The following is a 17,673-nucleotide window of genomic DNA, read 5'->3' as shown; positions in this document are numbered from 1 at the left end:
TCCGTAAGACCGAGAACATCAAGGTCCAATTCTCAAGCAGGTGGCAGATATCTGAGGAGTGTTTGACAGCAGAGCAAGAGTTGAGAGTGGCAAGATGAAGAAGGTTGCCGGCCTGAAAGACCTTCCAGGGATGGGTACAAATCAGAGGTACGCCCTGCAGAGTTGTGAAGGTAGCCTGAAGAGGGGCAGAGGGGGAGGGAACAGTGGGCATGGTAGCCAAGGAATGAGAGGAGGGGACAGCTGGAGATGAAAGGAAGTTGATGAGGCGAAGGAACCGCCTATCCAAGAGGAGGAGATTGGCCTGAGGACCTTGGACCATGACAGTGCCGTTTAGGTAGACATTAAGGATGACTCTGGAGGAGTCAATGGCGCCATGAGGACTTCCCAGGGAGTGTCAACGTTAATGGGAGAGGAGGAGACAGGAAAGAGCACAGAGATCATATGGGGGGGGGTCCATAGATCCGGCGACGGAACAACAAAGAGGATGTCAGTGAGGTTATGTCTGGAAGAGGCGCTGGTATAGGTATCAGCAATAGGGAGACCAGGGTTTGGGAGGAGAGGAGGCAGAGGGGGCAGTAAGCAAGTAGAGCAGTATAGAGCAGTCACTGGGCTAACCGGTACAATGAATGGGCAAAGTTAAGCGCAAAACAAACCCAAGTTTGACTTTGCAGTTACAAGCAAAACACACCCACGTTTGGTTATGGGAACTTAGATGGGAGCGAGATGGTAAAGGCGAGTATGGAAACAGCTTCAGGTTAGTACATGAGAGGGAGGGAACTAACCTCTGCAGAATGTGATATGAAAGTCATGGTAGTCAATAGTCCAGGGGTAGTTGCCTCAGGGAGGAGTCTCATTTAGCGGCCATTCAGCGGACAGGGAATCCGACAGGGGCCTTAGAAGTGGGCCTTGGAAGAAAGGGGGCTGGCTCAAGCCTGCCGGTCCCCAGTTAGTCAATTAGTCTGGCCAGGTGGCCAATCGGTGCCTATATCTTCACCGATATCGTTTTCTTTGTCACCTCTTCAGACCTATGGACTTCTTATCTCATCCCTACTCTCTCCCCTTTCACATCCTCTCCCATTCTGGTTCAGGGTCCTCAAGCTTCCTTCTCTTTGACCGGATCCTGCCGTCCCACATTAACTTTCTTCCTTCTCCAGCCTCCCCACCTACCACTCTCTCTGCCCCCCCTTCTTATTGGAGTACCACGCCCATGTACCCGACCTCAGAAAACCTTCAAAAGGCAGAGACCGTCTCCACCTGGCGACTCTTAACGCCCGCTCAGCCAACAAACACTGCTGACATCTGCCTCCTTCTTGATGACACTGATCTCGACATTCTTGCTCTTACCGAGACATGGTTCAATGCCAGGTCAGTCACTGCTTTTGACTGCCTCCTACCTGATGGCTTCAAGATAATTTCCAAGCCGCAACCTCAGGCGGTAGGGTTGCCTTAATCTTCCCTGAATGGGTTCCTTCTTCCATCTTACCCACCCAGCTCCACTCTTCCTTTGAGAGCCTGGTATGCAAGTTGCTCATCTCTCCCTCCTCCACTCTGACCATTGCTACCATCTACCGACTCCCAGGCGCTACCTCCATTTTTCTCTCTGAATGGGCTGATTTGTGTTCCTCCTTACTGTCAACTTCCTCCAATCTGCTCCTCTTGGGTGACTTCAACATTCAATTGGACTCCGCTGGCACAACATCCACTCTATTCATTGACCTCTGCACCTCTCTATCCCTCTCCATTCTCCCTTCTGGGTCAACACACTCTGGACGCCCTCATCCACTCTGACCTCCCCTCTCTCATCTCCTCTGGTCACCCCTCTTTCTTGGCCAGACCACTCACTTCTCCCCCGTCACCTAGGTCCCTATGGCCCTCTGACCGCAACCCCAAAAGCCCTGCCAACCTCGTTCACGAGCATCCGTCTGATGAAACGAGTGTCAGCTGCTGCATTCATGTCCACCTTTATCCTCTCTTGCCACCCTACCTCGGACTCCACCACTGACACTGCTCTCAACACTCTAGACATTCTTGCCCCAGCATTGAGGATCAGCCTGAAACCCACCTCTAAGCGTAACACCTGGTCCGGCTCTGAATTTACATCCCTGAAAAGAAAGTACAGAGCGGAGGAATGGAAGTGGCAAACTTCAGGCTCAACCTCTGACAAACTGGCATTCTGCCTGCTCCAAAGGCAATACGGACTCTCCATCTGTGCCAAGAAAAGGGCCCACATTCAGGCACGGATATCTGGAGCGTCCAAGAGCATAGCAGAACTTTTCAAAATCTGCAGGGAACTAGCCAACACTTCTGCAGTCTCCTCCTCCCCTCTTCCTTCCCAGACCCTCTGCAACGCACTGGCCACTCACTTTGCCACAGAATCAGGCTGGTTTCTCACCCTTCCGACCCACCCCGCACCTCCCTGCCTCACTTGGCCCCTCTCTCACCGCCTTCGCCCCTATCACACCAGAAGAAGTCACCAGAGTTGTTCGCTCCATGAAGGTCTCTTCCAAACTGGTCTCCCCGTGCTCATCCAGAATCATCAAGGACATTATTGGCTCTCTTGCCCCCTCACTCGCTGTTATCTGTGACCACTCTTTTGCCACTGGTTCTTTCCCCTCCTCCCTCAAGCACTCCCTTATGCGCCCCCCCCTCCGGAAAAAGCCTTCAGCAGACCCTACCTGTGCAGCCAACTACTGACCCATTTCCATCACCTCCTTCCCGGGAAAACTACTGGAGAGGTTGGCCTTGCCCCAACTGAACACTCACACTGAACTTGTTGGTGGTCTCGACGACCATCAATCTGGATTCCGAGCATCCAGAGGCACAGAAACTTCTGAACACCCATGAAGGACTGCCTGTTTCCCTGGATTCGAACTCCCCAGCTGCCCTCATCCTACTTGATCTCTCCTCTGCCTTTGACATGATCAAGCACTCCAACCTCATAAAAAGGCTCCATGATACCCTTGCTATCTTGGATCAGGCACTGGACTGGCTGATCTCCTTCCTAACTGACTGCTCTTCCCAAGACATCTTGGGCACCTTCTCCTCTCCTACTTCCTTCTCCACCTATGATGTCCCCCAAGGTTCTATCCTCTCCCCTTGGCTCTTTAACATCTACCTTACTCAGCTGGTATTCCTCATCTCCTCCTTCTCCCCCAACTTCCAGTGTTATGCACAACTCTTTTTCAAACTTCCTGCTGACCTGACCCTCTTGCACCTTCCATCATCCGTGACTGCCTATCTGCCATTCAGGCCTGGTGCACTTCCAATGATCTCTGCCTCAATGCCAGCAAAACAGACAGTTCCCATTGGGACCCATGCTCTTGCCTTCTTTCCTTCACTCTGGCCTTCCTCCATGGGCTCTCCCCCTGCTCCGCCCTCTGAAGCCAGAAACCTTGCCGCTTTGAAACAGAATTTACTTGCTGTATAAGCACCTAACAAGCGATCAATAAATAAATAAAATAAATATTGTGGTAAAGGGGGGTATTTTGGGGGTTGAAGCCGGAGGCGGGAAAAGAGCAGGCTCGTCAATAAAGGGAACAGAATTGACACGTCCAAAGAACAAAGGATTCCCAAATTGCATTGCCAACACTGCCCAAAACAAGACACCTCATCTATACATACTGGTGACCCTGTTTTTTGCTAGGACTAAGGTGACTGTCTAGGCCATGATTGATTCTGTGGCTATGGGTAACTTTTTAGATGTCCTGTTAGCTGAAAAATTGGTGTTGCCCACACAAGGCAAGGCAGTGACAGAACCAGTTCGATCTGTAGATGCTTCCATAATGACTTCAGGCCCAATCACCACTCAAACTCAGCTGTTACAAATTATACGTTTGTCAGGACATGAGGAGGTAGTAACATTTGATCTAATTGCTGCTCCCAAGTTTGGAGTAATTCAGGGAATGCCATGGTTAGTGGCCCATAATCACATCATAGACTAGGCAGAGCACACATTGTCTTTCCATGCTCCACAATGTGCTGAACATGTACAAGACTTGGCCGGGCCAGCAACTTTCGTGGGGGAGGGACCAGCTTGTTCAAAAAGTATTGGGGCAGCGGAGACCGTACTCCCTGAAGTTTTTGACAAACGGAAGTCAGAATCTTTACCACCTCATAGACCCTACGATTGTGTAATTGACTTGGAGGACAAGGCCAAACTGCCTTGTAGTCGCATATATGCTCTAACCAAACAAGAGAATCAACATTTACTCAAATATCTTTACGATATGCTAGCACGTGGTTTCATAAGGGTGTCCAAATTGCCAGTGTCATCCCCCTTATTTCTTGTCCCCAAAAAGGAGGGTATTTGAAGACCTGCATAGACTAGGGAGCATTGAAAACAGGTTTCCTTTGCCTCTGATATCTGCTTTGTTAGACCAGGTAAAGACAGTAGTGGTTTATACCAAGTTGGATTTAAGATGGGCCTATCATCTGATCAGAGTTAAGGCCGGGGACGAATGGAAGACAATATTTTGGACCAAATTCAGTCTGTACGAGTATTTGGTGATGCTGTTTGGGTTATGTAATTCTCCAGCTGCATTTCAACACTTTGTGAAGGATGTACTTGTGGACTACATTGACTTGTTTGTAATTGTCTACATTGATATCATCATGATTTATTCAGAATCAAAGGAACAACATGTGCAAAATGTTAAAGCAGATTTGCGACACCTCAAGGAACATCGGCTGTATGCCAAACTGGAGAAATGTATATTTCATGCGTCCAGGGTGGTGTTTCTGTTTTTTTTTCTTATACCTATGGGCATAGAGATGGATCAGAAGAAAGTACGAGCAGTTACTGATTGGCCATCCCCATAGAGTGTGACGGACGTACAATAATTCTTGGGTTTGGCGAAATTTTATCGGCAATTTATCGCTAACTTGTCACAGATCACACCAGTCACTTGGTTGCTCATGAAAGCAAGTCAATTCAATTGGGATGAGGAGGCGGAACAGGCTTTCCAGGAGTTGACGGGGGCTTTTACTAAGGCACCTATTTTGTAGCATCCAAACAAGGAACAACCTTTTCAGGTGGAGACAGATGCGGCAAATCTGGCGGCAGGGCGGTTCTTTCACAGAAGGATCAGGCCGGAGTCATGCACCCAGTAGCATCTTTTTCACGCAAGTTGACGAGTTGCGAACAGAATTATTCCACAACAGATAAAGAGCTATTGGCCATCAGAGAAGCCTTTCGGGAAGGGAGGCATTATGTTAAGGGTGCACGTCATCAAGTAATAGTGTTAACCAACGACTCCTGAAGAAACTTGCCCTTGACCCCGACACGCCTACCAACTACCGCCCTATTACGACGGCCCTGTTCCTACTTAAAATACTAGACAGAGCAGCCTATCTTCAAATTCAGAATCACTTATAAACCAACAATCTAATGGGTCTACGCCAATCTGTGCTCTGCCCGGGTCACGGCACAGAATAAGCTTTGATAGAATGACAAATAGACACATTTAAAGACAAAGGTAAACTTGCCCTCCTACTCCTATTGGACTTGTCAGCAGCATTTGATTTGATAAATCACAATATCCTCTGCCAACATCTTTCCTCAACAGACCCCTTCTACCGAAACCTACAGCCTGGATTGCATCCTTTCTATCCAACAAAACAATGAGAGTATTCTCGCCGACCGCCTCAGCCCTCCCAGCCTCTGTCTCGTGTGGCGTTCCCCAAGGCTTGTGCGCCCTTCCCAACACTTTACAATATATTCACGAAACCACTCTTGGACCAGCTGGACTCATTGGGCATCTCCTAAACGAATTACGCAGACGATACCCAAATCCTCATTCCCATTTAAATCTCTTGCAACCTAAACTCCGACACCCTAGGCACAATTTACCAATTTATTCAGGCCTGGATGGCTATGCATTCACTCTGTTTAAACGATAAGAAAGAGCTGCTCCTTGTCGGGTCCCAACCACTTCTGAACAAACTTGACAAAGCATACAACTCCTTCATTATTGACGGTAACCTGTGAGAAATTAGGAGTCTCACCCAATAGTCCCCGGGGATCTGTCATACAGGTGGCCAGGACATGGACATAGCTTTTGGATCCAGCTCCTGGGGGTGGACCAGTGCAGGAGGATCACCTGGGTGAGGGGTCTATGGGGAGTGGGACACAAGATGATGAGACGCAGTATCCCCTTCCTTTTACCACCTTCACCCCATCCTATCCGGTAGGATATTTAGGAACTCTACCCCCAGCCTTTTACAACACAAACACTTTCTCACCGACAGCCCACTCTAAAGGAAAACAGACTGACAACCGAGCAGCTTCAGTGAAAACAACACAGCCGGTGAGTCGGGGAGACCAATACAAGACCGGTCTGTGTTGAAGCCAAGGTTGCAAGCAAGTGGACCTGAGGCGGGTCAAGCTAAATCACACGCACAGACGAAAGTCATTGATGTTGATACAGTAAAGAAAGTTTGTGGTAAAGTAGATAAAGTTGGCCTGAGCCCACCAGAGGGAGATCAATTGAAAGCCTTGTGTTACAGTGGGTCTGAGCCCGGTGGAGGGGGGCCAGGGGTGAAGCAAAAATCACCCAAGAAGTTGTACGTGAGAATCCTGAGGAGAAAGGATCTTTTGAATGTTTATTTGTCGTATCAGGCCCTCTGAAGTAAGAAACTTTGAATAGCAAAGAGATTTTAGTAAAGGCCCTGATACTGAGATTTGAACTGCATCCTCGTGCTAGAGAAGCCAGAGCCTGTGCTAAGCTCAAGGGCGCCGCCTTGTCCCGTGCTGAAAACCTGCGGTAGAGAAGCCAATGGCTTCAATATCCTGAAATATTTCTTGAACACACTTTTCTTTTGCATAACATTGTTTACGACACTTGTTGTATTTAGAAGTAAGGATATGCAATAGGTTTATAAGTTTAGGCCCTTTTATTTTGACAAGACACCACTAGGACTGCGTTATTATTTGATGGTCGTATCTTGCTCCCATCTTTTGATTTAGGAGTAGATAGCTGTTTTTCAAACCCAGTTGAAGTTCAATAAACACTCTTGAACTGTGATCACTTGTGTCTGTCTTACGGTTTGATACCATGCCTTCCTTCCTTCCAAACTCCACCACAGTCTCTAAAGAAGTAAAAATGTGAGTTTACTTAGATGCATCTCTATCACTAAAAAGACAGGTAAATGCCATTGCCTCAGCAGCAGCATTTACCTCTAAACTAATTACCGCCAGTAGACCACTGTGTCACGCAAGGAAGAGCACTGATTGTCTCAAGACAAGACTATTGTAACACGGTCTTCGCAGGAACCACAACGTCCAATATAAAAAAAACTTCAGATTATTCAGAATAATGCTGTTAGAGCGGCTTTAAAAATCCCGAAGATCACATCTCGCCAACCAGAAGAAGTCCACACCAGCACCCAATGCATGAGTGCATCCTTTTTAAAACCTTTCCATAACTCAAATGCCTTTCCGACACTGCGCCTAGATACCTCACTTGAAAATTCTTGAAACCACAATCCACCTGACCCACTCGGTCCACTCAAGCCAATCTCCTCTCAATACCAAAATTCAGACTACAGAGAGCTGGTGGCTTTTGCTTCCCAGTAGTAGCAGAAAACAGTGGCATGCGCTTCCACCATCGTTAAGAGCCGAACCTTTATTCTGGCTATTCCACAAAGACCTCAAAACATGGCTCTTTTCCCAAGGCCAAACACTGTATGAGCAAATAAAAGAATTGTGATCCAAGTACAAGCACAACAACCAATAGCTTAGTCAAATGTACTGTTCATTGGTCAGATTCGTTATCCTTCATATTGTATAATTGTTACTGTTTGTATTTTATGTTCAAGTGCCTTGTTCCCCAAGGGCTTAGCGCGCTATATATGAATAAAACCCTACAGTATTTGAGAACAGACAAGACTCTAAATCATAGGCAATTGCAGTGGGCACAGTATGGAGAATTTCATTTTATCACCACCTACCGGCCAGGGAGAAAAGAATGGCAAGGCAGATGCACTAACTCAGCAGCAGGCCGAGTGAGTAGTAGAAGAATCTCGGCCTATATTTTTATTTTTTTTTTTTTTTTTATTATTTTGATATAGCTGATTACATCAACTTTTCAAAATCAACAGTTAGTATACATCGTTGCAAAATAATACATAAATTCAAGGGAAATAAACAAGGAGAATAAACAAGGAGAAAAACAACGAGGAGAAGAATTACAACTTCAAACATATAAGTCAAAATGATAAAAGTGACATATGGAGCAGTGAAGTGTCTGCTTACATTAAAACCAGTATGAATAGTTAAAATCGCCAGCATTTACGAGAGAGAGGACCAGTTGTTGCTTACACAATTCTAGATTCAGAGACATTTATCTTATTACAGTATCCTTTCAACACGCTCATAACAATATCTCTTCAGATAGAATGTTTTCTAGAAAGTGAACAATGGCCTTCATAACTGAAAATCTGGTACTCCAAAATAAAATGCTCCAAATCTCATTTTCATCCTTCTCCATGTACAAACTCAAAAGGTTTTTACAATGTTTCTCACGAGTAGTATTCAGGTGTGGACATGACACAATCAAGTGTTGAAGGGTTATATTACCGGATGACAGGATGATGGGAGCAGTTACCCAAGGTTTATTGGAAGACATTAGGAATAGTATTTCCAAAGAAGAATTATTGTCATGGAAATTTGCAGGTCCACTTAGTAAGGTACGGAAAGAGTTGCATTATTATGCCAATAGATTGTTTCTCCCTACTTCACAATTAAGAGATAAAGCATTAATGTGGTGCCACATGTGGCCTTTAGTAGGGAATGTGGGGGTGCGAAAGACCAAAATGTTGTTGGGAAGATATTTTTGGTGGCCTGAAATACAAAGAAAAGTACATGCGCTTACATACAACAGTGCGATGCGTGCATGCCAAACGAGGGTGGTCATTCGAAGAAAAAGGGGTTGTTGCATCCATTGCCCACACCGCAGCGACCCTGGTCCCTTATAGACATGGATTTCTTTACAGAATTACCTGGTTGATTATTTTTCCAAGCAGTTTCATTTTGTCCCATGTATTGGTATTCCGAGTGCACGACAGCTCACTGAGTTCTTCCTTCAATACATCATGCGCTTCAGGGCTCAAGTTGAGGGTGGACGGAGTCCCCAGTTTATTCAGATGGCACCTTCATATGCTAATTTCCGGTGACACCACATTCAATTGGTATGTTAATTAGTCCCCCCACTAATCATTTCTAGGACTTGACCCCAGGTGCGAATATACAAGTTACCGCGCACCATTGTGTATGACCGGGGTTCACAGTTTACGTCCTGGTTTTGACATACTGTTTGTAGATTGTTAGGAGTTAACTGTGTGTTATCTACCCGTTATCACCCGCAAACAGAGGGTCAAACGGAACGGGTGAATCAGACTATGGAGCAATACCTGCGCTGTCTGTTAGCTGAGGTTATGGACTCATGGGTGAGAGCTCTTTGGCTAGAAGAGTTTATGCATAACAACACAGAACATAATCACTGGGTATGTCACCAAATGTGTTTTGTATGGTCAGGAGCAAAATATATACCGGAACACATCACGAGGTCAGTCAACTTGCCAACACTTACTGAGCGCAAACAGCCAAAACCTGGAAAGGGCTAAATAGCCCTACAAGAGTTATGCAGATAAATGACAGGAAGCCCCCAAATAGAGGGTGGGGGGACAAGGTGTGGTTGTCGACACAGAACATCAAGATGGTGGGGGCACGTAAACTCATACCACAATTCATTGGACCGTATGTGATTGTCATATGTATATCCGACACAGCTGTTAATTAAAGTTACCTGGAACATTAAAGATACATCCTGTGTTTCATGCATCTCTAATTAAACCTGCAGCAGTTGGTGCACAAACCAAGAAGCCACAGATCATTATGCAAGATGGGGGAGAGAAATATGAAGTGCAGAGAATCTTGGATTCAAGAAAGCGTCAATGACATTTGTGGTACTTGGTGGAATGGGCAGGGAATAGACCAGCGGATCACTCCTGGGAACCTGCAGAGGCAGTGCAAGCGCCCAGACTGGTAAAACAGTTTCATAAAAGACACCCTGATAAACCTGGCTATGGGAGAAGAAGAACTGTGAGGGTTTGTGGGGCTGTTAGTGGATATAGTCACTGGGAATTGGCTGACAAGCCATAGAGATGCCAGTCTTTGGGGCCACGAATCGCCCGGGGCCTACAAGCCTAATTAGCAGCACCTGCCCATGCTGCGTTTCTGATTGTTGCCGATACTTGGGGGCATAGGCAGGACACAGCTTTTTCAGGACTGTGGCGGTAATCAGGTGTCAGGCACCTGGGTGCAGTGGTGAACGTGAAGAGCATGAGCCCGGCGGTGTGGCTGTGAGACCGGGATCAACGACACAGAAGCGTCCGGGAGACCAATTATAAAGCCTGCATTCTCCATACTCGGGGAAGCCACGTACGACTCCAAAGCTAAGTTAAGTACTCCATTATGTGTAAGAAGGGCGATAATGCTGGGCACATTTACTGACATTTTGTACCACATGTATGGAAATGTTTGCATAACGTTTTGAAGTACCTAGAGCACGCTCTGAGGTGAACAGTGTGCCCACATATCAGCAGCAAGTAGTAAAGTGATGAAGGCAATGCAGACTGCTCAGCCACAAATATAAAGCATATTGGGGTGCCAAAGGGTGCCACAATAATTTAGGGGGCACGCCTGGTTTTTGAGTTGGAGTATGTTTGGAATCATCATTGTCTTTGTGTTTCATTATCACAAGTTTGTCTATGCCATATCTATGTGTTTCATTGCCATGATTTGTGTGCGCCATTACGATTCTCAGGCAACATCCTGTCCATTTCATTGTTTACCATGATGTATTTAGTGATATGATTGCAGGGAAAAGAGGGGTAGTGAAGGGTGCATGTGCAGAGAGTAGGAGTGAGGTCCAAGCATAATTAAGTATTGTGTTGCTTAAACACTAATCAAGATATGTTGGAGTGACACCCTATGATATTAAGAATATGGATTGTGAGAACATGGTATGTTTTTCCCTAAACTCCCTCGACCCATCCACAATCTCTCACTAACCCTCTTCCCACCCACTGGTTGTCTTGTGGTGACCTCAAATTACAAAAATCAAGGATCCATGCCAACCAAGGTGGGATGGTTGTACTCCCTTCGGCTTCCATGGTTAGGGACGGCGTGTGGACACCCCCGATTATGGTCAGACACATTCACTCTGACTGAAGAGCACCTTAATAATATAGGTTGGGAACACCCAATAGACATAGGGAAAGGTATGGCTTGCTTTACTTTAAATAAACTATATGGTAAGATCATCTTCACAGCGTCCACGTCCTTCTGATACTAGGCACATACTAACAAACACTTAATAAATCCCCCATAGATTTCATGTCTTCATTCATACACCAACATATAATGTGATTAATACCAGATTATCTGTAAATTGTTACAAATGTTTCTAAAAATATTTCTTCCTAGAAACATATATACCCCAACATGTTTAGTTTGTCTCTCATTTAGAACCTTCTTCAAACGGGGATTAGATCATGAACGAAGCAGCAAATACCAGCTCTGAGACTTCTAGTAGATCACCATGTGGCAGTGGGCTGGCTGTATTCTTCCTGTAAAGGATCGTATTATCATTGGTGATTTATAGGAGAGAGGACATGTAACTTAACTATTCCATTTAAAAAAAATCTAAGTAGATATAAAAAAAATATACACCTTATGTGTAAATCAATACTGGCATAGTACATGTCATGACGAAACCTCCACTCGGTTTATGAATAATTTATAAAAGAGACAATGCTAGACGGAACCTACCACAAGCATCTACCCAATCATGACAGAACAATAGGTAACAAGGCTGAGACAACAACAGGCACAACCGTGAACCTCAACCACTACCAAGCACCCCCCCGACAAGACATGACTACATGAACTTTGTGTAAACCCCGACCCAACCCAATTGTGCATCCACACGTTCAATCTACTACCTCACGCCCACAAGACAACCTTCCTCAAACTAAACCTCCATTTAAGCCAAACTCGCCAGCCAAATGAGACCGCTATCACCACACTAAAAAACCCACACCCAAGCCAGCAAGTAGAAGACGGAATACACTAGATCGACATACACAATACCCTAGCAGTATTCTTGGAGATGTACAGACCTCGTAACGATTAACCCAACACACACAACATAATCATCTGAGACATAGGCATGGTGATTCACTTGCGTCAATTCTGACATCCGAGTTAGGACTGAACTATACTGCGTCGCACTCAGACAGAGCTAGGGATATGGCATTGGTCACGACTAGATAGATACGCAGGGACCAATTTACGTCAGTCGTAGACTGGAATGCAGGGGCTGGCCTCAGTATAAACAAAGATAGAATGTAGAGACTAACTAACGCAACACATAGACAGAGAGATGAGAGACAGCCTGGGCATGCAGAAACTAGATCACTGTAAGGAAGAAGTCTCATCAAAATCTGGAAAGACACACAATATGAGTGTGCGTTTCTCCAGACAACAATGCTGAAAATCAACCCTACTAAAACCTCAACCTCCTCATACACCTCTCAAACCCCAACTAATCACAAACCACAGCAACCCGCACGCACTTAAGCACACCGAAACAACAAACACACCACACAGTCTTACACAAAAGCACAAGACGGACTCGGAGCGGATACCACACCAAAAATCTCAGCAAGCGGTGTTAACCGAACTGAAGCTGCACACAGCACATCACAGCTCACTTGCTCTTTCTCCAAACTTGGTCCTACTAACACACCATAACCTACCCGCCTCTCTTTCATATCCGCTAGAGCGCCAGGGGACCACTATGGTGATGGTGCGCGGTATAAATATCCTTTAACATTAATATAACAACTGCCTTTTTCGCGTTCAGAACTCAGCGTCAAAGATGTAGTTATACCCCAATGATTGAGAACTTTTATCTTGGTGACGATAATTCCCCAAAGATTGATTGTTTACATAGCACAAAACCTTGCAGAGACCTAATACGATTGTCACTGTTGTCGAGTAAGTCACCTGTCGATTTAATGCCAATGAAATTTTGTGAGTCCATTTCACGGCATGGTTTCTTGCATTGATCTCAACATTCAGAATGCGCTTGTTAGCAATTACATCTCGAGAGATTGGTAGCTCAAAGATCAGCATGCAGTGGTCGCTTAGGTCCGTCTGCCTTACCTCCAATTTCCCTCCCCCATGGATCAGGTTGGCAGACAAGAAGAGGTAATCCAGGGTTGATCTACAGCAATTGTTTTGCCATGTGAAACTCGGGGGGGAACATCTGTGAAGTTACCATTTAGTAGTGTCAAGTCCCATGCCTTGAGTTCCTGTCTAACCGGGAACCCCCTACCTCGACTTGCGTTGGATGTCTTTTCCCTGTTAGGGAGTTAGTACCAGCAATCTTTCAGGCATTCACAGTTAAAATCTCCCAAAATAATTACAGAGGCACCTTCTTCTGGGATTTCACCCAGAAAGAGAAAAGAAAGACCAGGCAACAGTTCCTCCATCCTTGTGATCTCTGGATTAAGGTAGACATTTACCAGTAAGCAATTTTGAGTCACACTAGACCCCTGCATTTTCCACTCTAAAAGAGTTGCAAGCATATCCCTTCTACTGGACTCAACCTTGCACACCGTAAAAACCCTGGTTGTGTCTAATTGCTGTCAAGATCCCCCGAGGATGACCTCTCATGCCTCACTAAGCTCCGACAAACATAACCTCAAAACCATCAATGAGCGGGATATCCACCAACAGGTTATCCTGGATGCAAATTATGTTATACGACGTGAACAAACCTTGATTTACCAAGATGCTTGCAAAACCTCTAGAGTTCCAGGATACTACTGTAGTGTCTGACTTCCACTCTTCCCATTTGTTTCTATTTACTGTTCGTTTTAAGCTAACCAGGCTCTTCTAGCCTATAAGCAGGTGCTAAATGGCTCCCAGCCTTCCTTAACTTCGAACCCAGGTTTAACTTTCACTCTTTTGTAAAAAATCTTTTTTTTTTTAAATAATTTCAACTTTTATTACGGTTACTGATGATTTTGAGTGTTTGTTATAATACTAGCATGTGTTGCAAGAGCATGTAGTATAAGTAAATGTGTGGCGTAAGAGCATGCTGCATAACAGTGCGTGGCGCAAGGGTGGCGTCGGAGTGCGTGTCGTACAGTAGATGCACATGTCATATGAACATGTATTATAGGTGTATGTGTTGTAGGAGCGTAGGTAATAGCAGTGCGTGTCATAGGAGTGTATTATTAGAGTGAGCATCGGAACAGTGTGCTGTAAGTATGTGCTGTAAGAGTGTGTGTGGTAGGAGCAGGGGAAAGCACCAGTCATACATCCACATGCTATGTGTAGTAGACACGTGTGTAGTAGGCGTATGTGTCATACAAACATGTATCATAGGAGTGTGTGTTGTAGAAGAGTTTGCCAAACCAGTGTATGTCATAGGAGCACATGCAGGATGATGTGTTGTAGGAGTGTGCGTCATTATAGTATTTACGAACTGTAAAACTCATATGCTGTGTACAGTTCATATGAAAAGGGTACATTTATTCCATCACCTTAAAACTGACAAAGATGGCTGTGACTTGCCTTTAACAGGAGTTTTTGGAAGTTAATTGTGTAATGAAGGATTTGTAAAACTCACACTGTGTACAGTTCGTATAACTTACCTTTGATGCGAGTGTGGCAAGTGTGCATCGTAAGAGTGTGTGTGGTTGGACATTTTGTAAGAGCATGTGTTCTGTGTCCACATATGTGTAGTACGTACATGTGTAAAATCAGCCATGACCTTGCAATGTACAAACTGCAAAACTCATACTCTTCTTGCCACAGTTTGTGTGAAAAGTGTACATTTATTCCATCATCTTAAAACTGACAAAGTCAGCTGTTACTTGCCATTGATGTGAGTTTTAGAAGATGTTAATTGTGTAACGGACGAACTGTAAAACTCTTACGCTCTGTGTACAGTTCGTATAACAAGTGTGCATGTATTCCATCACCTTAAAATGGACATCAAAGTCAACGGAGACTTGACTTTGATGTGAGTTTTTGGATATTGCATAACGTGCAAACTGTAAAACTCATATGCTGTGTACAGTTTGTATGAAATATGCGTGTTCATCCTGAGCAAGAGTCATACATAAATAGATTGTAAACATTAGTAGCTCAAAGTTGCCCAGTCGATTTTCAAAATCAATGGCAGTGCAGCAATTCCAGATTAAATCTAGGCACCTGCAAAAACCAATTACTAATCTAAGCCAATTATGAGATATTTGGAAGGATGTTAAATGTCAGAATTGTACATTAACGACTTCAGTTTTTCTAAATGTTTATTTTGCATGCCCAGGCAGCTGCCTCAAAATATTACTCTGGATTATTTTCAGATTGTTTTCATGCAAGCATTCGAAAGTTGAGAAGCCATTTTCTGGAATGCTGTGGAGACTTTGTCTTGATCTCAACTCTCCCTCACGCCAGTATAACATATAGTTCCTTTCGCTAGATTTTATCTGGTTTAAGGCTTATCTTTTCCTAACTTATTGCAAATTTGTTTATTCATGTCACTTCCTATTAGTCTTTATAGTGCATGGTCACTTCTGATGCCACTTCCGTTCTGGTGATTACATGTCACTGGCTGAGCCCCGTCAATACATTTGGAAAGTTGAAACCCATGCAAGTCACTTTTACTGAAGTGAGTGCTGGGTCAGTCCATGAAAGACACATACTCAGAAAGCCACCTGCTCTAAAAGTAAGTGAGTGCTGGGTCAGTCCATGAAAGACACATATTCAGCAAGCCACCTGCTCTAAAAGTAAAGTTCATGCAGAACAAAGGTCGGTGTATTAAGAACAGCATCCATGTGTGCCAAGCGGGCAAATTGTATCCTGGGTGTAGGAAGAGGGCCTCCAGGTTAAACTTCATTCGGCACTACTCTGGGTGGACTGCTCCGGTCCGTCTGTCTCAAAGTGGATTACTTCAACCAGCCGGTCTCTGAGCGGATTGCTCATCGCTGTGTAGGTCTACGAGCTGGACCATTTGTCTGCCTCGCGATGGAAAGCTCATTCCTGTCAGTATCAGTATCATGACCTGTCCCCGTGTGAATTACGTGCATCCGTCTGTTTTGGCTATTTTGCTTCTGTCTGTCTCTGGGTATATTGCTTATTACTTTAAACCTCTATTGCTCATGTCAATCTGCTTTGGTGAATTGCTACTGTCATAAAATGTCTCAGGATTGATTGCTCAGGGGTCGATTCAGCGTCCGATCCCATTCACCTACAGTAAATTTACAAATCCAGCCCTTCCACTCACCTCCTTCCCACGATCTCCCACCTCTTCTCTACCCCAATTCCTCTCCCTCGGACCAAGGTAGGGAGGGGAAAAAAAGGGAGAAACTTTCAACCGGAAGCAGACGCCGGCCTCGCCCCCTACTCTGACAGGACCGCACACCAGCTGCCAACACTAAAAACGGACTTCCAGCTAGAAGCGAGCTCATTGACGAAACGGCAGTCTAGTTCCCGTTCAAGAAACGGATCATAGCAACTCAGCTCCCTGCCGGCTCTCCGTCACGTCGCATTGGGCACGTTTCGTTCCCTACCAGGTCTTAAGCGTCCCACGTCATTTTCCTGTATCCTGTCCTTTGAGCGGTAACCGTGAAAGCTTACGCTACCAGACTGTAAAGAAAAGTAACCCAGTCCGGGATCTGGAGTGGTCTTGGGTGGCTGAGATTAAAATGGACTTTTTCTGTTCGGGATACCGGGAAAGTTCCTGCAAAACAGCAGATTGGGCGTCAAATTCATCGCGATTTTCGTTAGAGGGAACCGGTGAGGCTAAACTGGAATTTTCTTGCGATACCGGGAAAGTTCCTGCAAGACACCAGTTAAGGAGTACAGCTTCATCTTCCCTCATCGTGATTTCTGTGAGCGGGAACCGTTAAGGCTTTGACTGCAAGAGCAGCAATTATCTTCGTGCTCTCGGATGGCTGAGATTAAAAGGCGCATTTTCTTCGGGATACCGTGAACGTTCCTGCAAGACACCAGATGGAGTTGGGAGATTGGGACCGGAAATGGCACTTAATGGTCAAAGGGGTCTAATAAAACAGGCTAATTTAGAGAACTGTTTCAAGGGGAATTTGATGTTGATTGATGAGTGTGTTTGGTTTAAATAGTTGGTAGGCTGGGGTGGCTTATCTTGGTGCGGGTCTGGTGGGAGGTATGGAGTATCTTGTGGGTCTGGTGGGAGGGATGGGGCGTCTTGGTGTGGGTCTGGAATGCGTGATGGGGGCATCTTGCTGAGTGGAGGGAGGACACAGCATCATGGTATGGGTCTAGAGGGGGGGTAAGGCATCTTAGCGGGGTTTGGATCAGAGAGGGGCATTTTGGATCTAGAATGGAGGGATGGGGCTGCTGGGTGTGGGCCTGGCGGGCAGAACGGGTGCATCTTGGTGTGTGGAGGATGGGGCATCTTGGAGGGTTCTGGAATGCAGGGAAAAGGACATTTTGGTGTGGGTCTAAAGGGAGGGATGAGGGCACATTGGCATGAGTCTAAAGGGAGGGATGATGGCACAATGCCGTGTGTCTAAAGGAATGTGGGCACATTGGGGTGGGGCTGGATGGAAGAATGG

At 45.5% G+C, this 17,673-nt stretch overlaps 1 protein-coding gene across 3 annotated transcripts in view; it reads right to left on the bottom strand.

The window, feature by feature from the left end:
* Positions 1-16,511, bottom strand: part of MRTFA (myocardin related transcription factor A) — a 614,269-nt gene extending 597,758 nt beyond the window's left edge. For 2 of the 3 annotated variants that reach the window (XM_069654401.1, XM_069654404.1), the window contains exon 1: positions 16,362-16,511. The gene's annotated coding sequence lies outside the window, so the exon portion shown is untranslated. The remainder of the gene's footprint in view (positions 1-16,361) is intronic. The other variant, XM_069654402.1, reaches the window with a different exon arrangement.
* Between the last annotated feature and the right edge of the window lie 1,162 nt (positions 16,512-17,673).

The sequence above is a fragment of the Ambystoma mexicanum genome, chromosome 3q (assembly GCF_040938575.1).
Source record: "Ambystoma mexicanum isolate Mex_15411 chromosome 3q, UKY_AmexF1_1, whole genome shotgun sequence".
Taxonomy (NCBI): domain Eukaryota; kingdom Metazoa; phylum Chordata; class Amphibia; order Caudata; family Ambystomatidae; genus Ambystoma; species Ambystoma mexicanum.
The sequence above is the reverse complement of the archived record's forward strand: the minus strand, read 5'-3'. Positions and strand labels throughout refer to the sequence as shown.